Genomic DNA, 27,172 nt, shown 5'->3' on the forward strand with positions numbered 1-27,172 from the left:
TCTTCCAAGCTAGAGAAATTACTTAATACTGTTATAAAAGACAAGCCATCATTTCCACTCACTAAATGATTTTCTGCCAAATCTAATGCACTTAGCTTCTTCATATTACCAAAATCCAAGGGCACTGTGCGGCTCAATTGGTTGGCCTCCAAATCTAGCACTTCTAGCTAAGCCTAATTCCCCACTAAGTGGGGTATTTTTCCACTCAGTTCATTTTGCCACAAAAGCACTCATTACAGCTCTCACAACCTTCCCAACTCCCGTGGAGTAATGCCCTTTAAGTTGCAAAAATTTAGTTGCAATGTTTAGAGATGAGTGAAATTCAAAAGGAAGAGGGGGATCAACCCTATTCTTAAGTTTTTGATGCCAAGATTGAACCAGGTCAGTTGAGCAAGCATACCCAACTCAGTGGGTATGCTATTCTTTCTCAATTAAAGTATTCTTAAAAAGGACATATTCCTACTAATTCCATGCTTTCTAACTTTGGAAGAAGACCAAACTCAGGGAGAATACTGCCACTTAAGATGTTACCAGACAAGTCAAGGATTCTTAAGTGAAAGAGCCTTCCAAGCTGAAATGGAATATGCCCCTCAAATTTATTATTCCTTAGATCAACAACTCTAAGGAAGGAAAGGTTTCTAAGAAAAGGGGAAAGAGTTCCACGTGCTGTCGACGAGAAGAACAGGTGATGCTAGTCTAGTTGCAGAACGTTTGGTTGGGAGACCAATGGAGGAAGACACTAAATGGATCAACAGAGTTGACAATTTTCAAAGAAAGGAGACCTTGTTCATTAGAATGATAAGAGGAATGTGTTGAATGAGAAGGCATCATAGAAAGGTAGAAGAAGAAGATTAGTAGAGGAAGCAACATCAGCATCTGCATTCTTAAATTAGCTTGCCCAAGTAAACACCCAAAACAAAATGAAATTGCCTGCTTTTTAAAATTTGGTTTCTTGAGAGTTTAAAAGACTTGCAATTTCTCCTCCTTCTATTTTGAAATGGAAACCGAAATGTACTGGTGACCTTCTGACCAATTCAACGCAAAACTGAGTTATTTTCTATTAGAAATAGTCAAATAAAACCATGCCCATGCTATTGTTAGAAGCTGTCAAACCAAATCTATGTTGTTATAACCAACTATTTGTCTGTCACACATTTCTTTTCAAGACTAGTGACAGATAGAAATGACTTCATTTAGAATAGGTCATGCAACTTTATCCACTTATCCTCTAGAAACATCTTTTATTAATGCCCTCATATCATAGGCTCTCTATATATAGAGGCCATTGCATACGTTTGTAAGTAATCAGATTAGTGAATAAAATACACTTCTCTGTTCATATGATTATAAGTGTTTATTTCTGATATCTATTTCATTGTCTAGTATTCATCTTGCTGCCAATATACTAGATCTCAATTATATATCATATCTCAATTTTTATATCTTGATATAGCTATGTACTATTTTATATTTAAACTTTATTCATGGTTTTCTTTGAAAAATGTTTTATTGGTCGAATGATTAGGGGTGTACAAAATAGTTCAAGTTGCATATGAGTTTTTTGTCAATGCTGATCAAGTTATTGTTAGAGATAGAAAAGACCCAAGCAATGTAATTACTATTGGTAGAGTTGATCATGAAGAGAATCTATTTAAATTTGTGGGGTTTCTTGATGATAAATATACATTCTCTCATGCTAGACTTGGACATTTAAATTATAGAAAATTACAAGATATGGTTAGAATGGATATGGTTAGAGGATTAACAAAAAATTCAGCTTGTGAAGGTGTGTGTGAAGGTTGTGTGTTAGGGAAGCATCATCGAGATCCTTTTGATTCAGGTAAAGCATGGAGAGCTAATCATCCACTTCAACTCATTCATAGTGATTTATGTGAACCAGAATATCCTTCAATTTTAGGTGCCAGGTACCTTCTCACTTTTACTGATGATTACAACAAGAGAGTATGGGTTTGTTTTCTTGAAAGAAAAAAAGAAATGTTTGAAGTGTTTCAAAAGTTTAAGGCATTAGTTGAAAATCAAAGTGGCAAAAAAATTAAACGTTTAAGGATGGATAATGGGGGTGAATATTGCAATTATGCATTTGAATCATTTTGTGAAAATTATGGTATTAAGGTACAAAGAACAATTCCTTATACTCCTCAACAAAACATGGTGACTGAATGAATGAATAAAACTCTTTTAGAAATGGCTCATTGTATGTTGCATTTTAAAAGTTTGCATAATAAATTTTGGGGCTTGGCTGCTTCTTGTCTTGCACATATTATAAATAGAATCCCCACCAAAGCTCTCACAAATATCACCCCTGAAGAAGCATGGAGTGGTAAGATACCTCACATTGGATATTTTAAAGTATTTGGGTGTATTGCTTGGGCACACATTCCTGATGCACAAAGGGAAAAGTTAGAACCAAAGAGTCATAAGTGCTTGTTTATGGGTTATAGTGAAGAATCAAAGACTTATAGGTTATATGATTTGACAACAAACAAGGTCTTTGTTAATAGAGATGTAGTTTGATGAACATTCACAACTTACAACCATTCCTTCTTGCTCTACCACAACAAATGCTTCTCTTTTTTCAGATATTTTAGGAAGAAATGGAGACTACATTGATGAGGATGAGTTGTGCACTTCTACAAATGATGAAAATAGTAGTGAAAATAACATAACTAATGCTTTTAATCAGAGATTTTCTGCAAGTAGTGATGATGAAGAATATGACTTTTCAGCTAGCCAAAAGACAAGAAGTGTTGAAGAAATATATAGGCAAGGCTCAAAAATCCAAGGGAGGAATGTTAGTGCTCTCATGGCCAAAGTATTACAAGTAAATGACCCAAGATCATATGAGGAAGCTAGAGGGAAGAAAGAATGGGAGCAAGCTATGGAAGAAGAATATGATGCTTTGGTGAAAAATAAAACTTGGGAAATTGTGCCACTTTCCAATGGTAAGAATGTCATTGGTGGCAAATGGGTTTATAGAACAAAATTTAAATCTGATGTTGCTATAGAAAAATTTAATGCTAGATTGGTTGCTAAGGGATTTAATCAAACAGAGGGTGTTGATTATGAAGAAACTTTTTCTCTTGCAATTAAAATGAATACAGTTAGAATTATTCTTTCTTTGGCTACAAGTCTTGGGTGGCATATTCATCAAATTGATGTAAAAGATTATTTCTTAAATGAAGATTTATATGAAGAAATATATATGGATCAACCACCAAGTTTTGTAGATTAGCAACATCCTAATCTTGTTTGCAGATTAAAGAAGTCACTTTATGGGCTTAGACAAGCACCACGAGCATGGAATGACAAGATTGACACATATTTTCAGCTTCATGGGTTGCAAAAATGAAAATCAGATCCAAATCTTTATGTGAAGAGAGTGCAAAATGAAATTATTCTTGTTGCAGTTTATGTGGATGATTTACTCATATCTGGACCAAATATTGGGTTAATTAATGATTTGAAATTAGATTTTAAAGGGGCATTTCATATGAGTAATTTGGGTGAACTAAATTATTTTATTGGCTTGCAGATTAGTACACTTCATTATGGGTTATTTATCTCTCAAGAAAAATATGCTTTGGATCTTTTAGAAAAATTTAACATGCTTGAATGTAAGACATCCCCTACTCCTTTTCAATCTAGATTTAAGCTTACTAAACAATGTATTTCCAAGAAGGTGGATGCTACTTTATATAGATAGCTTGTTGGTAACTTCATTTATCTAACACATTCTAGACCAAACATTTGTTTTGCAGTCAATCTGGTATCTAGATTTAAGCAGGAACCAAAAAAAACTCATTGGTTGGCTGCCAAAATAATTTTACAATAAATTCATGGAACCATTTACTATGGCATACATTATAGTTAGAAGTTCTTTGTTTCTTTGATTGACTTTATAGATTTAAACTGGGGAGGTGATATAGATGATAGGAAATCTATTGGTGGTTATATTTTTTTAGCTTGGGTCAAGTCCAATTACATGGAGTAGCAAAAAATAAACTACTACATCATTGTCCTCATGTGAAGCAGAATATAGAGTAGGAAAAGAAACTAGAAAAGAAGCAGTTTGGATTTGCAACTTTTTATTTGAGCTTGGTTTTGCACAGAGTTCAGCTAATCCTTTGTATTGTGAGAATCAAAGTGCTATCCAAGTTGCAAATAATCCTATTTTTCATGCTAAAAAAATATATTGAGATTGATGTTCACTATATTCGAGATCTTGTTCAAGAAAATTTTGTTAATCTCGAATTTTGTCCAAGTGAAGACCAAGCAGTAGAAATATATACTAAGAGTATGCTTAAGGCAAAATTTTTGAAACTACAGGGCATGCTAGGCATGATTGAGGTGAAGATTGATTCTTATGCTCCATGTTGAAGTTAGTTATAACTAAACTATATGTGTATGGTGTTCATGAATATCAGTTGTATAGTGAGCCACATCTATCTATTGACTGGCCCTTACTTGATCTGATAGAACCAACGATGTCTACATATCCGAAGTTTCCTTTAGTTCTAATGTTGTAGGCAGTCTCTATAAATATAGGTAGTGTGATCCTTGGAATGATAATTAGAAATGTTTTACTTTTAGAAATATTATAATTGAAAGGTATCTCTATTATGACTTTCTTACTATCTCTTCACTTATTTTGTTCATAGCGTATTTGGATTCAATTTGCGTCATCTGAATTCTACTCTCACCACTTTCTTCATAAGTTTTGAATTTATTTTTCTATGGTATCTTTCTATAATTTAAAAGTCCAAGTCCGGAATGCCAAAGTTGTGACATATAATCAGTTTGAGCAATAAAAGCATGAGAGAGTGTATATTTATCATTAAGAAACTCCACAAATTTAAATAGATTCTCTTCATGATCAGCTCTACCGATAGCAATTATATTGCTTGGGTCTTTCCTATCTCTAACAATAACTTGATCAGCATTGACAACAAACTCATATCCAGCTTGAACTATTTTGTATACTGAAATAAGATTCATCCCCAATCCTTCAACCAATAAAACATTTTTCAAAGACCCATTTGTTACATTAACAGTTCTTATTCCTCAAAATGGAAGTTTTATTTTATTTCCAATAGAAATTTTTTGATCTAAATTCTTTCCTTCATAAAAGTCAATAAACAAAGATCTATCCCCAGTCATGTGAGATGATGCCCCTGAATCTAAAATCCATTCTTTATTACAATCTAAAGCAAAGTATCCCCTCTTAACACTAGATTTACTCTTGGGTGTAGCAATTACCTCCTCATTTGATTTCTCTTGCATTTTTAAAGAGATAGCTATGAAACACTATCTATCATTCTTTCCATCGTTAAACCTTTCTTGCTTGGGCTTATATTGCTGCCTTTCATTATCCCTCTTTTTCAAACAAAATTTTTCCATGTGATTCTCACCTCAACAATACTTACAAATAAAGAGCTTTCTTCCAGCTCGCTTTTCTACACCATATTTTTTAGAAAAATGGTTAGAACCTTCATTATTTTAAAATTTATCATTTTCTTTCCAATTCTTTTTTCCATCATTTCTAAAAAATTTACTTTTGGCTATATATGCATGCTTCTTCTTAATATTCCCTTCTTTAATAAGTTGAACTTCTTCATCTAAAACAGATTTGCAAAATTGTTCAAAAGTTTGCTGGTGGGTATTGGGATTTAGTAGAACAACCCTTTTCCTTGATTCCTTAAATACTTTATATGGTTGGGGAAGCTTACTTTCAACCATTGCAATCAACTGTAAATCTTTTTTTGCATATTCAACACCTATTTTTTTGAGTTGGGCATTTAAAAAAGTAACTTCATTGAAGTAATCAAACATTTTTCAAAAATCAGATGGATCTAAATTCATCAATTTTTCTTCTATATTAAGCATGCTAGCAATGTCTGCATCTTTATAATCTTTTTCTAAAGTCTCCCATAGCTCTATTGGGTTATCAATATCAACAAATCTTCTATTTAGATTGGGGCTCAAAGCTTTACCAATAATACCTCTAGCTTGCTCCAACTTGCATTTCCACAACTCCTTTTCTCTATCAGTTTATTGAGGTTTCCCAATTTCTTTATTTACTATCCTCCATAAAGCCTTCTTTCTTAGAGCATTCTTGATTGTAATCTTCTAATCTGCAAAGCCACTTCCATCAAAGATAGGCAAAACTTCACTTGAAGAACCCATGTTAGCAAAAAAAAAGTCAGCTTTCAAACAAATCTAGCAATACTCCAGAAGCATAACAACCCTGCAACAAAGTATCACTCCAAAAATATATCAGCCCTGCAAACAAACCATTTCTTGTAATATATTTGCCTGCAGCAAAAACCTTCTTGCAATATTTCTAGCTGAACTTCTAAATGAATCTCCAGCTGAACCTGGCTAAACCTAGCTCTGATACCATGAAGAAAGTTTAAATATACAATAGTACATAGCTATATCAAGATATAAACATTGAGATCTGATATATAATTGAGATCTGGTATATTAGCAGGAAGATAAATACTAGACAATGAAATACATATCAGAAATAAACACTTATAATCATACTGAACAGAGAAGCATATTTTATTCACTAATCTAATTAGTTATAAACGTATGCAATGGCCTCTATATATAGAGAGCCTATGATATGAGGGCATTAATAAAAGATTTTTCTACAGGATATGTGGATAATGCTGCATGACCTATTCTAGAGGTCATCTTAAAAAGAAATGTGTGATAGACAGACAGTTATAATAGCATAGATTTGGTTTGGCTGCTTCTAACAACAGTGTGGGCATGGTTTTCTTTGACTGTTTCTAACATTTTCTTTCGTTTTGCAAAAACCTCTAAAATTTTTATGACTATTTTCATTTGTCATCTGCTCCAACTTTAAAACTGATTTGTCATGTGTTATGGATAGTAAAAGTGAGATTTTTAAAACGTTTATTAAAAATCTATTTAATTTCGAACGAATGTGAAACCACCAGAGAAATCACACCATAGAAACTATTCATTCTTATTACTATTTGATTTTCTATTTGTTTTAGTACTTTCGAAAAAACTCTCGAGAATTTCAAGACAACGAGAAATCATCACATGATGCATGATGCAGATCATTCGTAATCATCCGAGTGGAATTGTCGTTCTTACCGTCAATGCTCCACACGACTTAAAACTTGTCAGCAACAACTGAGCACACTAGGAAAAGTGAAACGCTTTTCTTTTACTTTGGGGAAAACTTGCAAATTTTGTACAAGTGATTCTTTTCTCAAGATGAAAATTTGTGAGTAAGGATTTATTTTCCACAATTTGATATGCATTTTGGAATCACTTTGTAGGATTCAAACAACAGTAGCAACACAAAAAAAATAAAAATGATAATATTCAAAACAAGGAAGGCTCTGTTTTACTGCAGAAAAAAAAATTGATATATTATTCCACCAACAAATTGCTATTCAGCTAATACATTTATTCAAATAAAAATTGTTAAAACTAACCCCTAACACATAGATCAAAATATAGATCAGGAGTTCTGACAGTAGTTTTAGCATTATTCCATGCCTATGATTAAGGATGGGAGAAGAAGTAACTAAGACTAAACTAAAATGCATCCAAAAATATCGTCTAATGCATGCCCTATGTACAACATGCTTCTTGTTTAAACTACTCCTAAACTGAAGTATTTTAGAAATTATTTATAGAATGGTAGAAATGGAGTAGTGGAGTTGGAGTTTGAAATGAAGATCTCAGCATCAATCTTCATACTCCCCCTTGATGCTGAGAGGACTCACAATCTGATCTCTGAGTACCAAAAACTGATCTTTTGTAACTGCCTTTGTGAAGATGTCTGCAATTTGCTCCTTTGTGCTGATGTACTTCAACTCAACCACTTTATTTTGTACCAAATCTCTGATAAAATGTTGTTTAAGGTCAAAGTGTTTGGTCCTGCTGTGATGAACCGGATTCTTGGCCAATTTAATGGCACTTATGTTGTCACAAAAATCATAGTAGGCTGAACCTGTATCTCTCCAATTTCTTCAAGAAGCTTTCTAAGCCATAAAGCTTGTGTGCCAGCTGAAGTGACCGCAACATATTCCGCTTCTATAGAAGAAAGAGAAACCATAATTTGCTTCTTTGAACTCCATGTAATTAAACCAGAACCCAAAGAAAAACAATTACCAGATGTATATTTTCGATCATCCAAAAAACCTCCCCAATCTGAATCACTAAAGTTAACAAGCTCAAACTTATTAGAAGAATAGTGAATGCCAAAATCTACCGTGCTTTTCACATACCTCAAAATTCTCTTGGCTGCCTTCATATGTTCCTCTGATGGATTTGCCATATACCTTGAAACCAATGAAACTGAATAAGCAATATCAAGCCTTGTGTGAGTTAAAAACATCAAACTCCCCACAATGCTCCTGTATAATGTCTCATCAACAATTTTAGCACCATCATCTCTACATAATGTAACTCCATGAGCAATTGGAGTGGAAAGAGGTTTACAATCAGCCATATCAAATTTTTTCAACATATCTTTTGCACACTTTTCTTGACAAATAAAAATTTCATCTTTACCTTGATAAACCTCCATGCCAAGAAAGTACTTCATGAGACCTAAATCTTTCATCTCAAACTCATTCATCATAGCAACTTTAAATTCATCTTTCATCTTTGAACTACTACCCATATATAACAAATCATCAACATACAAACTCACAATGAGAATATCATTACCTTCTTGTTTGTAGTAAAGGGTAGGTTCACTCTTACTTCTTTGAAAGCCATTCTGCTAAAAATATCCATCAATTCTTGCATACCATATACGTGGTGCTTGCTTGAGGCCATACAAAGCTTTCTTCAACTTGTAGACATAATCTTCTTTGCCTTGAATCTCAAAACCTTGTGGCTGTCCCACATATACCTCTTCTTCTAAGTACCCATTCAAGAAAGCACTTTTCACATCCATATGATGAATACTCCATTCCTTTTGAGCTGCAAGAGATATTAGCATCCTAATAGTTTCTTGTCTTGCTACAGGTGCAAAAGTTTCTTCATAATCAATGCCATACCTTTGAGTGAAACCTTTAGCAACCAATCTTGCCTTGCGTCTTTCAACACTCCCATCACTATTATACTTGGTCTTATAGACCCATTTTGTGCCAATCTTCTTCTTCTTATGTGGAAGATCTACAAGCTCCCATGTTTCATTCCTATCAATGGAATCCATCTCTTCATTCATTGATTGCATCCAAACCTCATTAGCACATGCATCTTCAAAACATGATGGCTCAAAATCAGCTTTAGCAAGTAATGCAAAATTTACTGTCTCACCTATTGGATCTTCTTCATGTGCTTGATTTTGACACCTCTCATAAATATCACTCAATCTTCTTACCTTCCTTGGAAGACCAAAGGATGGACTTGCTCTTGGTATTGGTGAGGGGTTTCTTGGTGGACTTGGTGATCTTGAAATAGAACCATTAGCTGGCTGCTCATTATCATTATCAGCAATATCATCATCATCCAAAACTGATTTTGGCTTTCCAACATGTTGTTTTTGATGACCATAAACTCACCCTTCATCAAAAATCACATCTCTTGAAACAACAATCTTATTAGCAATAGGATGGAATAATCTATAACCTTTGCTTTCTTCACTATAGCCCACAAAAATACATGATTCACTTTTAGCATCTAGCTTTTGCCTATTCTGATCAGGGATGTGAACATAAGCCAAACAACCAAAACCTTTAAAATGATTTACATTAGGCTTTTTCTCATACCATGCTTCATATGGAGTCATCTTATGGAGGGCACTTGTAGGACTCCTGTTGAGAATATATACAACTGTAGAAACTGAATCAGCCCAATAAGAATTGTTCAAACCCTTGGTTTGTAACATGCTCCTTACCATTTCTGCCACTGTACGATTCTTCCTTTTAGCCACTCCATTCTGTTGGGGTGTGAATGCAGTTTTGAGTTGTCTTTTGATGCCATTCATCTCACAAAAATTCTGAAAATTGTTTGAGCAAAATTCTCCTCCTCGATCTATTCTCAAACATCTTATTGTGTTCCCTTTCTCATTCTCTACACGAGCTTTAAACTTCTTGAATGTATCAAAGGATTCATCTTTAGTCTTCAAAAAATATACCCAACACATGCATGAGTAATCATCAATAAAAGTAATGAAATATGACAACTTACCCAAACTTTGTGTTTGCATTAGACCACAAATATCTGAATGAATAAGTTGAAGTGGGTATTGGGCCCGCCATGCATTGCCTTTTGGAATGTTTCCCTTTTGCACACCCTTCAAAAATTTGTTTATGCTCTTCAACCTTAGGCAATCCAAGAACTAATGCATTTGATGTTAGATTCTTCAAACTATTGAAATTTAAATGGCCATACCTGAGATGCCACAACCAACTTTTATCCTCATACGCCATATTGACAAGCTGATTATCATTTTGACCAAACTTCAAAGGAAACATCCTATTCTTTGTCATAGGAACAACTGTAATCACTTTTTTTTTTTTTATTCTTATCATAGATGGTACAGTGCATGTTCTCAAATACCACTCTATAATTCTTCTCACATAGTTGCCCAACACTCAATAAATTATGCTTTAACTTGGGAGTATAATAAATATCTTGAACACTTTTCATACCTTCTTTTGTTTGAACATCCATGGCTCCTTTGGCCGCAACATCCACAATATTGTTATTACCAAGGGTAATATTGGATCTGTAACTATCATCAAGCTTTGAAAATATTTCTCTATTACCAGACATATGGTTAGAGCATCCAGAATCCAAATACCAAACATCATCCACATTACTTTCACCTTTCCCATAACACAAAAATAAATTACTCGAGGAAGGATCCTCATCTTGTTGGGCATAATTTTCACTATTGTTACCTGATTTTAGTCTACACTCTCTCTCAAAATGTCCATACTTATTGCAATGATAGCATTGGATGTTCCTTTTATCAAATCTGCCTCTACCTCTACCTCCTTGAGCACCTCCTCTTCCTCTAGATCCTCTTGAAAAATTGTGATTTTGGCCCCTTCCCTAGCCTTTGTTGTTGTTACTACTGCTGCTAGCACCATCGTTCTTTGAAATTTATAATTGGGAAGAAAAAACCTTCTCATTAACACTGATAGATGTGTCCCTTATTCTATCCTCATGTGATATAAGAGATCCAACCAATTCACCATACTCCATGGTAGCTAAATTTTTGCTTTCTTCTATGGCAATTACTACAATATTCCATCTTGGGGTTAGAGATCTCAATACCTTTTATATTATTTGTTCTTGAGCAATAGATTCACCCAAAGTGGCCATTTTATGAGTCACATCTTTCACTCTCACACAGAAATCTCCCACACTCTCTGTCTCCTTCATCTTCAAGTTCTCATATTCTCTTTTCAAGGTTTGTAGCTTCACAACCTTGATCTAATCATTGCCATGGTAAGCATCTTTTAGAGTCTTCTAGGCCTCTTTTGCTATCTATGCATCAGCAATTCGAGGAAACAGGCTCTTATCAAGAGCCATCTGAATGTGAAACAATGCCATTGCATTCTTCTTCTTAGCTTCTTTCTTCAATGTCCTGTCATTAGGTTGGAGAGTATTCCAATCTGCAGGCTCTTCATATCCAGATTCAACGATCTCCCAAAAATCTTTCCCAATCAAAAAAGTCTTCATCAAGATTGACCAATATTGGTAATCAACTCCATCAAACTCTGGGATTTGAAAATTGTTTGCCATGCTGCTGTCTTCCAAACACCTTCAGCTCTGATACCAAATGTAGGATTCAAACAACAGCAGTAACACAAAAAAAAATAAAAAATGATAATATTCAAAACAAGGAAGGCTCTGTTTTACTGCAGAAAAAAAAACTGATATATTATTCCACCAACAAATTGTTGTTCAGCTAATACATTTATTCAAATAAAAATTGTTAAAACTAATCCCTAACACATAGATCAAAATATAGATCAGGAGTTCTGACAGTAGTTTTAGCATTATTCCATGCCTATGATTAAGGATGGGAGAAGAAGTAACTAAGACTAAACTAAAATGCATCCAAAAATATCATCTAATGCATGCCATATGTACATCATGCTTCTTGTTTAAACTACTCCTAAACTGAAGTATTTTAGAAATTATTTATAGAACGGTGGAAATGGAGTAGTAGAGCTGGAGTTTGAAATGAAGATCTCAGCATCAATCTTCACACTTGTGATTACTCCACCTTCCATTTTTAATTTGAATATTACAATTTTCTCCACAAGTGATGAATGAAGAGGCTTATAGAATCATATTCTGCATGCCACAAGACTCGTGGGTTTCACCAGTTTAAGATAATACTGAGCTGTTTTAAAAAGACACAAAACCAATAAAAGTGAGATGCTTGTGTTTCACTTTGGGAAAAAACATGGAAAATAGAAAAGATTCTTTTCTCCTCTTGATTTTGTATACCGACTTCTGATCATTCAATAATGTGCCATCCAAGGTAAAATCAATTTTGTTAAATAGTTTACTATTAGAAGCCTGTTTAAGTTGGAAAGAATATTGATTCCTTCACCATTACGAAATTTTTAAGACATGGAGAAATCTTCACATGATTATTGTCCTTCTGTCACTTCACTTGGTTTAAAGGATCAACAATCTCAAGTTTCTCAAGATGATATAAATGATTCAGACCGTTTGTTTTCGATCAAAAAGCTCCACATGTGGACTCAGCCAAACACTTGGTGGAAGTCAAAGGGTTGACTGTAGGTTACTAGTGCAGGAGCACCTAGTGGACACCATGACCACATGAAGAATCCAAGTGTGCAGGGAATATCATGAAGACGCTTTTGAGGGTTGATTGGAATGTTTTAAGACCAATCATGGCCATATGTAATGAACAAATTGATTCAAAAACTAAAAGCCCTAATAAATCTGATAAGAGCTTTATGAAAAATTCCATGTAAGGGAGGCCAATAGTGCCTAATAGGATTAAGGTTATAATTGGGTAGAAAGGATCTTAGATAGGATAATTAAATTAAGCCTTAGGATGAAAACATAAATAAATTTGAATAAGTTTGAATCAAATTAAACAAAGAAATGAAAGTTGGAAATTTAGTTTTCAAATTCTAATGATTAGTTACAATTTGGACAGAAAATCGATTTAGACCCTTAAGCATGTTTGTAATGCATTCCAACTAACTTGGATTAGTTGAGAAAGTTTGAAGGAACCCTATATAGCCTGATCATGGCATACGGGCATTAGGGGAGTACAAATTGAACACCATTGTACGTATTGGTGCATGAATTAAGCAATAAAAGTTCATTGTTTTTGCCAGTTTCTTCTAGTTTATTGACTTTTTAACCCATCCCTCATCTTTGTAATGATTGAAGGACATAAAAAACCCCTTCCTAACACTAGTAAATGTTTTGAAGATTTTATTATTGGATTTATACAAGTTGTTGATAGAGTTTGGAAAATTGCTTATTTTCTAACCAATTTTACAATTCTTCATGGAATAGTGATCGTTCCAAGGATTTAAGAGCTTGATTCCCATGGAATGATCAAGTCCTAACATGTAGAATGTCTAACACACACAATTTTGTAAGAGAGTTTGAAAATGTTTGGTGATCACCATATTTGGTTGTGTTAAACACAATTTGGAGGCATGACTATTGTAGTAGCATAACTATCAATTGGAGGACCATTTTTTATGATGTTATGTGTTCAAGTATGTGAAGGGGAAGGTGAATCATCCATTTTTTTATTTTTTGACATTTGGCTGGGAGAGGCAACATTTAAGAAGCCCTAGTTTGGGCAAAGGTTTGTAGACAAATTTGGGACTTCTAGGTCTAGATTGTCTATGGTCCCAAATTGATTCATCATAAATTTTATATTTGAAGTACCCATGAATTAGTACAACAACTATTAAGTTCTAGTTCCATTGTTAAAAGGTATAGTATATTAAATGGAGAATGGCTTACTGTGATCATCAATAGAAGCTTGCTAATATGGGAATTCATTTGGTTTAGCTTTAGTTAGGAGAAATATTCAAAAGGACAAAAAAAAGGAGGAATCCAAGGGTGGATATGCTCGCTTAGGAACTAAATCTATTAAGGATAGCATAATAGTGCTGCCATCGAGCTTAGCTAGTTGTAAGTATCAATATAATAAAGTTATTATAAAATTGCACACTACAGATTGCAATACCCTATATGTAGATGATGCACAAAATATAGCCTAGTATGTGATATTATGGATGGTGAGAAGTAGCTGAACACTAAATCTTTTATGGATAGCCTATTACTAATAGTATAAGTGCTATGGATATACTTTCAAATTGTTCCAAAGGCCTAATAAGTTGTTTAATAACCCTGCAACAAACTTAGAATGGGAATAACTTCATCTTCCCACAAAACACTTGACAAGATGATAACATTTCTAGACACCCTTTTCAAAGTTCTATGAAATATCAAAAAATTTCATATGGTTGTAGTTGTTTTGGATCAATACACCTAACCATGATTGACCCACTATTTTTAATGCATGAAAATGACCAAGTTTTCCAAAGAAAGTATTGGTTAAGGACCTTCTGGCACTTCCAACTCCTGGACAATGTTTAGTTATATCTCTAATTGCTCAATTCCAAAAGGAATTAAACCCTGTTGCTTTGCAACATCAAACCTCCTAAATTGTGGCTCCAAACCCTTGTTATCTAGGGCTTTCTCAACCACCTAACTCTACACAATTATGAACCAAATTAATGATGGATTCACCATCAAATTCACATTGTATAAAATTTTCACTCACAAAATATACCCCTTGTTTGGCCATATTAGCCACTGCTATACTTGGGTATCCAATTTCAATGCTTTCCCCACTATTCTTGAACTGTGATCACCCAAATCTTGCTTGGATTTGCATATGCATGGTTAGTAATGTATAATACAAATTAGAATTAACATTCCATGAATATTAGGCCTTTATATTCATGGAGTGATTCCCATTAGTATAGGTTCCTACTATAATAATAGTAGTAGTTAACAAAATTACTAGTTTACAACTTGGAACAACAAATTCACTAAAATGTTAGAAACTTCATCCAATAGCAAACAAATCAATTGAGAAGACCTTGCCAATGCATATGGAGGAAAAACTAAAGAAATTTAGATTCAAAGTTTGATACTTTGTTAAATAAGTTGAACATTTGAATTTGGGTGACTAGTTGATAATTAATTGCCTTCAAATTAAGAAGAGAGATTTCTTAGTGGTTTTCATAGGGGTTAGTTGAGTGAAATTGAATTAGTTTTAGTCAGACCCACCTAAAACATGCCTTGCTTCAATTGTCTTTTATTCTTTCAAAGTAAGCATTGGTATTTAAGTGTTTTAAATCTTTTGAATTAACTTTTGAGTTGATAAGTAAGAATGGGGTTATAAGGAATTCTTTGATGCATAAGGTAGTTATGGTTCATTCTAATATGACAACATTCTTTCATAAATGCACATATGACAGGGAGTAGAATTTTCCTAAACAAACATGAGAATACATCGTTCCTTGTGCAACTGGGCTTTTTAAATGACAATGTCAGTACAATGTATTTTGAGGCAGTATGACTATGAATATGGTCTTGAAACACCATATAAAACATATCATCATTTCAAATTAAATTGGTCAAATGAGATGGAAATCTTTATGGATTCCTTTACTAACGTACACAGTGGGTCTCTTGTTAGATGTGGTTTTCCTTTTGATTAGTTGTAGTATGCCCATGTTTGAAGGGCCCTTTTTCCAACTTGAGCATACAAGTTATGAGGGAGACATCGTAAAATAAAAGACTAAGATCAAGGTATCAAAGCCCTATCTTGAAGCATAGTAATTATGAAGACATATATAAGAAAATGGTTGAAAGCCCCACATTGACCATTGCATGAGGGAATATGGAATGTTTTAGTAGTGCATATAATGGTTTGGGCACTTCTATTTTGGATACATCAATTAGTACAAGGAGGGCACGTGTATGTTTAGACTGTGTTTTTGTGAGCAAGGTAGAGGTTTTTTAATGCAAAAGTTAGGAGATGTTAGGTACAATGGATATTAGATGCTTAGAAACTTCATCCAATAGCATATAAATTGATTGAGAAGACCTTGTCAATGCATATGGAGAACAAACCAATCAAATTTAGATTCAAAGTGGAATCGAATTGTAGTTGTATTGCTATCCATTCACCACTACTAAGTACACACACCAGTCTTTGTTTCTTTCTTTGTTGTAATAGAGACTCCTTCCTTTATATAAAAGAATCCTATTGAATAATATAAATACTCCTGAAACTAATTCAACCAACTTCAATTGTTTAGTTGAATGTTAAGTCTAAGAACTCTAACAAATTGAAACTTCCCTCTCAATCCCTAAAGTAGCCGTTACCATTTAATATTTGAATTTCAAATAGAAAAAATCTTTATTTAAAAAATGAAACCTTTGCTAAAAACTTAAACTAAGACTTCCACACTAGCCTATTCTAGACTCTTTAGACTAGTTATTTATTCTTGGGCACTTTTAGTCCCTATACAATCAAGATTTAAGACTTCATCAATTTAGGACTTGTAATAACTTCTAAGATTAGCTCTTTATAGGTTTGTGATTTTTGTTGAATTGTATAGTTTGGTTTATGCAAAAACTTTTGATGTATATTTTGGCTTATGTAAAAAAAAAAATGTATATTTTGGCAGACAATGGGCAGGCAAGAGACTAGAGTTACAATCTTGCAACACATTACACAAAAATTAGAATTCCAAAGAAAGTGTAAAGGACTAAGGTAGGCAATAATTTCTTTACACTTCATAGTATTTCTATTATTAACTAATTTCAATTCCTAGTTTGAAACTAATACTACTTATTCTCAGGGAAGTAAATAGATTGTTAGTGCATTGAGATATCAAGTGAGGGTGAGTCTCTAACTAATACTACTCAGTCTCAGGGAAGTGAAACTAAAGGGGTTGTCAATGGAGGGCTACATATTGACAATGGTAAGACCCCTAAGGGTAGTGAAGGGATTAATCATACATCAAAATGCCCAAAACTTAGAGATACTACCATAAAGGCTTTCTTTGGAATTGACAATGTTTCTAGTCCACCAACTTATGCAACTACAAGTGCCAAAGGAAATCACAATAGCTCACTAGCACCAAAAGATGGGGTTGTTATTCAGTTAAATCAAAATGCATCCAATGAGGATAACAATGTTTGAACAATAGAAGATATTGTAATAGAGGATAATATTTATGTTGGTAGGAAGAAAAGAAAAAGGAATGTAAAAATGGAGCGAGAGTGGGAAATGGAAAGGAACTTCTAGGTTGATTAGGTAGCAAAGTATTGGTTTAATGAACCAGTAACAAACAATGATGAACCACCAACAAAATGCAGGTGTATGATTTGTACCTAGAAAACTAAAAGAGAGAAAAAGTTCTAGCTAAAGCTCAACACAATAAAAAAACATATGGGTAAGGTTTATGAAAAGAAAATCATAGATGGAAAGGAAGTAGCAGTAGTGAGATGGAAATCAAAGGAAGATTGCCTTCATGTTAAGTATGCCATAGAATATGAAGAGCATTTCAAGAAAATATTTGTAATTGGTAGTGGCAATAGTGGCAATCCAATCAAGGTTGGGCTTCAACATGTAGCCAATGATGCAAACTTGGCAAAGACTATTCAGATGAGTGTTATTTTTCATATTCTATCTAGAGGGCACCCTATGAGAGACTTTATAGAATATAGTAATTTATTATCTTTTATGAGAGTTCCTCCCTATCCTATGTCACATTGGTCAATATATGTTGGATGGGAAATGGCAAGCTATCTTGTTGAGGTGGAAAAGCAATATGTATAGGAGAGAGTAAAAGAATCCAAGTTCATTTCATTATCCTTAGATGAAGTCACTACGGTAAATAACACTACTTGGGTCTGTATGCATGTATATACTATAAAAGAACATATCTGTCAAGCTCATCTACTTTGTGTTCATAAACTGAGGGTCAATTGAACTGCAAAAAAATATATTTAGAAGTTAAGAAAGCTTTGAATGAAATTTCTGGTATAGATGACTTGACAATTGCCAAGAAGTTAGTGTGTGTCAGAGCTGATGGAGGTGTAGTAATGCAAGGGCAAAGGACTAGTCTTTGTGCAAGATTACAAACTAGTATTGCACCTTACATGCTTGGCATACACTGCATGGTCCACCAAATAATTTAGCATATAAGATTGTAAGTAGTTTTCCTAAAGTGTCAAAAGTTGAAGATCCAATCCATGAGCTTCACTCCTACTTTTACAGAAGTCCTAAAAATTTTGTAGAATTTAAGATTTTCTCTGAGAGAGTAATAGTAGGAAATAAGATTCTCAAGGATGTTGAGACTAGATGGATATCTTTGCATGGACTAGCAGAGTGAGTTCTAGCAGAATATCAATCCTTGATTCGAGTTATATATGAGCAATGCCTTCCAGTATATAGAGCTCCTATTTTGTTAAATATGTTAATTGATATAGAGAGCCTATTAAATTTAGCCAGTCTTCTTCACATGCTATATTTAATGAACAAACTTGTTAAGAAATCCCTAGACAGAACTATGTATATTCATGAGTATAGTGATTTACATAAAATTACATGCATGACTTTGGATTCATTGTATTCAAATCTCACAAGTGATAGCCCAATTTTCTCAAGGTGGGAGATAATTATAGATTTGAATCATGGTGAGAATTTTTTATGATTCAATGCAAAAAATGAGCTATGCATGTTTGTGAAAGGATTTTAAATACCAATGCACCAATCTAAGACGAGCAAGAGAGATAGAGTACTAATAGTTAAAAAGGATGATTTTGATAGGATTGTTAAATCAATTAGTGAAAATGTGAAGTCTATTTCCTACCAACTATCACGTGAGATTCATGAAAGATTCCCTCAAGAAGAAATTCTTTAAGCCATGAGTTGTATGTTTCCTCAATATTGGAAACACTTCAGAGATAATCATGGTGATGCAAAGTTGTTTCATAATAAAATTGATGAATTGATAACACAATTTTCAAAGCATATAAATTGTAATGAACAACCAAGACAAGGAATCTTAGATTCAAAAATTCTTAAAAAACAATGTAAACATTTTGCATTGTGTATGGAACACCAGATGGAAAACTTTGAGAATCCATTTGATCCTGGTGCACTAACAAGGCTTTGGAAAAGGATAGGTCAGAGTGAAGTATTGTGTACTTCAATATCAGAATATTTCAAACTTGCTAATTTATGTCAAACAATGATATCAGGGTTAGTGGATGATGAGAGAGTATTCAGTGCATTGGGTTTTTTGAAATCAAAGATCAGAAATGAACTAGAAAAAAATTTGGAAACTTGCTTGAGATTGTTTGTAACTCAATAAAATGTTAGAGATTTTCCTTATGATAGGTCATTGGCCATTTGGAATTCCATGCATCAAAGGTTAGGCCTTTACAACACTTCAAAAGATGGTGGTGCTACTACTGATTCCAACATAAATGATGAATTTAGTTCTCAAAGTCAAAATGAAGATGCTGATTTTATGGATTTTGAAGACTCGACTTAGAATGAAGATAAACCTATTAGTAATAGTCAGTTTCAAGATCTAAAGTCCATATGGGATATAGAAGCATCACATTTGAGACTGATTCAATGAAGTGTTTTAGCATTCATTTCTAAAGTATTTATAGCTATAATCTACTTTAGTTCTTCCATATTATATCATATTACAATTACAATTTAGAAAAATAGAGTTCAAGATTTATGTTACTCTATTGTTGACATAATGTTATTTTTGTTGGGACAACTTAATAGCATAACTTAATGACAACTCTCATATCAGTACATCTTGAAAAAAATGAAAATCTCAAAAAAGAAATAACAGAAATATGTCACAAATTTGAAATTCCTAATGAGTGAATGCTTTTACAAAGATGGAAAATAATTTACAAACTCTACTTGAAATGGTTTTTTTTTTTGGTAAGAATATGTAGGCACAAATGTAGTTATTACCACAACAACATCGACAACAAGGGCCTTTACTTCAAAATTCTCAAAGCGCTTCTCTTCAGCAATAGCAAGTTGGGTTAGGTCTCAGACTACAGTTTGTTTTAGATCAAAGTAATTTTGAAGTTGATAATACACCGTCCATTTATTTTGGTTGCTCAACCTAAATCTTAGTATACATGCTTTCTTATCCTACATGAATAAATCTCTCTTGGAGATTCCTTAGATATTTTGGGGTGAAATCCCTACATTTGTATTGTGAATATTGCACATTCCTTTTGTGTTCATTGAACACAATTTTCAACTAATTTTCTTAATACATCACACTTAATTTCTTAAGAAAATAATAAATTGGAGCTTTAAGCAGTAGCTAATGGTAGCCTATGGTTTGCACTTATTGACATTAAATTGCTTCAATAGATCAAATGCATATAGTTTCAGAGATGGGAGTTCCCTTTACGTGGATTCTGGAATGCTTGTTTGTTTGGAAAGTAGATGTAAGCCTTAGTTTTTCATTTCAAATGTATTCAATAAGAATATCACATACTAGATTCTTTGGCAAGGATAACCTAAAGCTGAACCACACCGCATGAACCTACCTATTTCCACATTTACAACCTCATCATCTTAAGCAATCTACTCCATAGTCACAACAAGAGAAGTTCACTCATCCATCTTGAGTACAATATCACAATTGAATTGAAAAAAATTGTGAAATGGTTTTGCAACTCTCAGGCCTTTAAAATATTATTGTATCATTGAAGACACCATTTCTCAAAATGATCACCTAATCTTTTTGTTGAGCTCTATAAATTGTAAACCTTCAATCATTTTGAATGGCCTGCAAGTACCCACATTTAATTCTTAGGACTCTCACTTAGAATATGAGCCAATGCTAAACCAAGAGGTTAATTTCTTGGTAATATTTTTGATTATTTTATGTCATATTCTAAATTAATTTAAGTGTTATTTTGATCCACATTTTAAATGGTAGAAATTGAGAGTTGGGATTTAGAAATGCAATCTCCTTAGGACTGTACTTTAACCATAATACACTAGACTATCACTAGAAATGCAATCTCATGGCTTTTTTTGTTTGAACTTCTCACAATAGCACACTGTAATGGACTATGAACAATGCACATTTAAATTATTTTGCAATTGACAAAAATAATTAGAAGTCTTTGGATATGACTTGTTAAAAAAAATTACATTTAACATTTTAAGATCTCTGCATATACTTGAGCTATTTACATAGTACCAATATGCATCTATAGTTCAATCTATATTTTCATCCACAAATTCTCAAATAGTATTTTTATATAGAAAAGGTGGGAAATATTCTAAGGACTTGAAGTACAAAGATTAAGGATGCATTCTTATTATTAATACTCATCATATATACACACATTTTGTAGCTCCATCATAACAAAAGCATCTAGGAAGAAGAAACCTATGGAGAATCTAAGTATGAAACATTATACTTGTGAAATATTTGACCAAATGAGGCTATCTAAACGTAAATAGGGAATAAGTGCAGTTTTTAAGATCTACAAAATTATTGACATTCTTGTTAAAATAATCAGAAGTCTTTGGATATGATTTGTTGAAAAAATTACATTAAACATTTTAAGATCTCTGCATATGCTTGAACTATTTACACAACACCAATATGCACCTATAGTTCAATCTATATTTTCATCCACAAATTCTCATACAGTAATTGAAAATGTATGCTCAGTAGACTAGTTTATGTTATATGACATTGTCAATAGAAAATTTCATAGAAATCAAGGCACAAGTATTAATATAATGTCTAGATACAATTAAGTGAGCAACTAAAGCCTTTAATATAATATAATAAGTCACATGCTATAAATTTGATATAGAGAAATCAAAGAGACCTCATATATATTTGGGACACTATACTAGACTATCAACAATGCACATTTAAATTCTTTTGCAACTGACAATAATAATAGAGTCTAATACCATATCAATCATTTTTAAATTTGAGACTTTTTTGAATAGTGAAATTATAAATGGTACACAACAATATCATTAGCTATGAATCTGAATTATGATATATTTATTTTTGTCGTACTATTTTTGTTATTGTCACTACTTTTATATTTTTTGCAAAATATATCAAATAGACCTTTCTGAATTGTTAGTCTATAGGACTTTCTCGAACCAAGTTGGTATTGGAATTGTAAGAGTTTTGTCAGCAAAGATCATATCGGGACTTTAGGAGCTTCAGTAGTCATGCTTTTCTAGATTTGTAGAAGATTTAGTTATTGAAAGGTTTCAACAATCTATCAGTTCACAGAAACCAAGATCCATGTTATTTCAAATCCACTGGTTTGTTGTTCATTCTGGGATACTAGGGCAGAGACCCAATAGCAGTTAGGGTCATTGCATTATAGAGTAGATTTTATTGATACTACAAATTTTAAATCCATAGTTTGTAAAATACTAAAAAGATCTAGGGTATTCTGAGGTGCATAGGAACAATTTCTTTGATACAATGTACAAACATATCTATGCCTCAACAAGCAGGGGAGGAGCAAGTGATTGAGGCATGATTTGGCACCTGATGGCAATAGGGATGAGTGAATATGGAGATGGATATGAGATTTTTCTGTCTAAGAATCCATCTACAAAATCTCTCATTGCTATTCAGTTTCACAAGATCAATATGGTGACATGTATGTTCACCAAAATAAACAATCTTGAGAAGTTGAAGAAGGTGTATGCCCACAAGAGTATGCCCATCTTAATCTTGGATTTTGAAGGGAAATCCAAGATTGTTGTGGAATATTGCATTTGTAGAGAAATCCTTTTCCTTGATCTTGATTCCTAAGGTGTGTGTCTTGTTTTCATCTTCCCTTGTTCAGGCTTGATCATAGGGTAATCCTCTTTGCATGACTTAGACATTTTGATTTCTTCATTCCATGCAATAAACCAAAGAAAGAAAGAAAATGCCTTGGATTATGCTAACAAATGAAACATCAAGTGAAAATTCAAGGATATTATGATAATCAAATGAAAGTTCAACTTTTCTTTCCTAATTTATAATAAAGATGTTTAAAAGAACATTCTTGATGATCAATTTTCAAAAATTTGTGAAACAAACTCTATCCTAAGCAACAAATTCAATTGGACTTGTAATATATCACCAAAAAGTGGTACAACAATGACTTGCTAATTCTTCTAAAGTGTGGAAATGGCATCTCAACACTTGGAATATTTGACAAGTGCTTGAAATGGGCAAAGAAATCACTCATATCTAAATGTGAATCATTAGCATTTCCTTGAAGAGATAACCTATCAATATCAATTCATTAGTATCCCAATTTTTGATCATACATTTCCTACTCTTTTCTCTCACCTAACATAAAACCTAATTTTCTTGGACTAATTTACAACTTCTTGTTGTAAGTTAGATTATCTTTGCTAGTGTTTGCTGAAAATTCGCTTCAATTTAGATCCAATTCCACTACCTTTGCTAAATAATTTGATGTCACTTGCCTTTACTTTGATCCAATTTTTCCTTTCAATTTCTTTAAGAATTCATCCTGAAGTCTGAATCTCACACCTATCTGCCTAAAACTACCTTAGATTTGCATTGGATTAGTATATGAATATGTTGAAAAGATATATCATAAGCCCTTTTATTCATAGCTCTCAAGGTTGGAATTCACACTTATTATTAGGTAGAAGTCCAACTTTAGCATTTACTCTTATTTCAAACATGTAACTTTACAAGTTTCCCCCTTTTTCTTATTATTATTTTTTGCATTTTTGAAACTTTATTCAAACTCAAGGGAAAATTTGACTAGACCATTGAATTTTGGGTGGAAAAGAGAGGTAGGTGTGGAAAATGAAGTATAGAATGGACGTGTTCATGGACAATTAGGCACAAAAATCAATGATTTTATCAAAGGAAGGTGGAAATTCAATGTGGCGAATCTAAATGCTATGTTTCTAAAGTATCAAATCCTCTTACTAAAGATTTACTTATGCATTATGAGAGCAGTGCTAAGATGAGAAATATTTTTATAAAATTTAACCATATAATTGTAATGTATATATTTTTTGTCTAGTAGTAGCATACTGAACTAATTTGCCCACAAAATTTATGTTTAATTATGAAATTATTATTATTCTCTAATCTATATATTTTCTATCTAATACAATGAAATGATTCACACATATTTTACACATTGTTCAAGAGAATATGAATGATTTGTTAATGGAGATTATTATTATTTTTTTGTAAACTATTTTTTCACCACAAAAATTAAATTTTTTTGTTAGGTGTTTTACACCTTTTGCCAAGTTTTTACACCCTTTTTAAAGGGGGGTTTCTTAAAGTATACGTTGGTGGTAAATATGGATGTTGTAAAGATAGTGCAAGAATTCTTTAGGGCCAAGAATCTGCTAAAAGAGCTCAACTCTACCTTTCTAATTCTTATCCCTAAAACCTCTAGGGTGGATTCTATGGACCAAGGTAGGCCCATTAGTCTCTGCAATTTGTTCCGCAAGGTTATCTCAAAAGTTTTGAAAACCAAAATTCTCAAGGTCCTCCCTTTGATCATTTCCCTACAGCAAACATGTTTCATCCCTAGTAGATAGATCCTGGACTTTGTAATTTTTTCTTTGGAGGTAGGGAAAATGGAGGGTCTTATCCTCAAGCTAGATCTCTCTAAATCTTACGGCTGGGTGGGCTGGTCCTTCCTTGGTACAGTTCTCCAAGACTTTGGTTTTGACCACCAGGTATGCAATATTATATCCCAACTTGTTTCCACTTCTTCACTTGCCATCACTATTAATGGGGCCCTTTCTAAATTATTCTATCCATTGAGAGGCTTAAGGTAGGGAGATCCTCTTTCTCCTATCTTCTTCATCATCTTGGCTGAGTGTATTGATAGATTGATTTAGAGTAAAAGACAGGAAGGGTCGTTGAGAGCAATCAAACCTTCTTTAGGGAAATTTTCATTCATCCACCAAAAATTTGTGGATGACATTATTATGGGAGGAAAAGCTTCAATTTTGGAGACCAAATCAATCAAGAGCCTTCTGGATATGTACACCAAGGGAATTGGCCATCTTATTAATTGGGCAAAAAGTTTAGTATGCTTTATCAATACCCCTGTAGATAGAGAAAGAATGAATGTAGGCATAAAACTTGGTTGTGGGGTTGGGAGCCTACCTGGTAGCTATCTTGGTCTTCGGCTAGGGAAAAAGCTATCAGATTCCTTTTGGAAGGGGCTTATTGATAGGTTCAATAAGAAGTTAGCAAGACGGAAAGGAACCACTCTCAGCCAAGCTAGAAAATGCCATTTGGTGAAGACCACCCTTCAAAACCTTACCACGTATGGCTTGAGTCTCTTTGGAATTCCAATGAAATATGCTGCTCGATAATGGAAAAGATCCAAAGAGATTTTCTATGGTATGGTATGGAAGATCATAAGAGATACCCTCTTGTGGCTTGGGATAATGTTTTCCTTCCCAAGTGTTATGGGGGCCTAGGAATTAGAAAACTTAAGCATCTCAATAGTGCCCTCCAAGCTAAGTAGGTTTAGTGATTATTTAACAACACTAGAGAATGGAGAGATATTTTGGAGGATAAGTATATAAAGAGACCCTCTCTAAGATATTTTCTTAATGAATTTGACATCTCGACTGGCTTAGTTATATGGAATGGGATCTTAAAGGAAAGAACCCTAGCTAAGTCCAAGGCCAAATGGAAAGTAAGAAATGGAGAGAACATCCTCTTCTAGCAAGATAATTGGTTGACTCAAGGCCCTGTCATCAATAACTCCATCTACGATAACTGGGCCAACACTTGTATAAGGTTGTTTAGATTAAAAGTAAGTGACTATAGAATGGACTAGGGATGGAGAGACTTGTCCTTGATATCAAATGATCTTAAGCTGATAATGGTGACACTAAACTCTTTGATTTTGAGAAGTTTGTGGTTGAGATTGGTCAAGAAACGGGTGCCAGTGACCACATTGAACTAGTGAAGATTGAGGAGTACATTAGGAAAAGTGAGGCTGCTTGAATTTACCTTTAGGAAGGAGGTTTTATATCATTCATGGAAGGCATGGAGAAATATGATGAGCACATCTCAACATAATTCATCAACTCTTGGGCTTATAGGAAGGTTAAGATTAATGGGATGGCATTTGAAAATATAGAGGAACATGTTGCTTGGGTCTGAGAGTTTTCCCTAGAGGGCAAGAATTGGCACAAGCAGGGCAGGGTGTCTAATGAGATGAGCCCAATGAAGTTCCTTAGAACTAATGAGGAGTCTACTTACATGCATGGTGGATTTTCTAGAGAGGATCTTCTGAAGCCCTAGGATGTGATTTGCTATATTTTTATGATGTATATTACTATTGAAGATTAGTTCCAAGTACTGTATTACTAGTACTTCACCATTATTTTCCACTTTAGGAACCATGATTTGATTTCCTTTTCATATCTTATCATGTTTTCCATGGAAGACTATGTTTTTAAGGCTAGGAAAAAGAGAGAGGAAGGTAAACCCTTTTATGCCATCTATTAGGGTTTCATGAACAAACTTTACAAACACCAACTTGCCTTAAACCCTTCGCCACTATTACTCCCAGTGTCTCCATGGACCCTAGCCCTAGCTCAAGCTATAAAAAAGAAAAAAAAAACCCTAGTAATAAGGTGAACATAAGCCTCGTTGAGTCTGATATGGACATCAGGACGAGCAAGAAAACTACTAGGAGAGCTAGTAAATGACTCCAAATGGAAAAATTCAAAAAACCCCCAAAGTGGACTTTAGTTTTGAGTCTATTGAGAGTGAGAAAAAGCCCACCAAAAGGAAGAGGCAACCCCTAGATACTAGGAAGAATATAGTTCCTAGCCTACCTAGCCCCTCATGCATCTCAGACATCCTAGAAGTTGTCCCATTCCTAAATAGAAGTCGAGGGAGGATATCACTTCCCCCATGAAGGATGCTTTGTAGTGCCTGCCCTAGTTTGCATTTTGCTATTGTTGCCAAACTCTTTTAGGCCAGTTTTATGTTGATGATTACTAGTAACATTATTTTGAGATTAT

This window comes from Cupressus sempervirens, chromosome 8 (genome assembly GCF_028749045.1).
Source record: "Cupressus sempervirens isolate cs-2001-9-10 chromosome 8, ASM2874904v1, whole genome shotgun sequence".
NCBI lineage: Eukaryota > Viridiplantae > Streptophyta > Pinopsida > Cupressales > Cupressaceae > Cupressus > Cupressus sempervirens.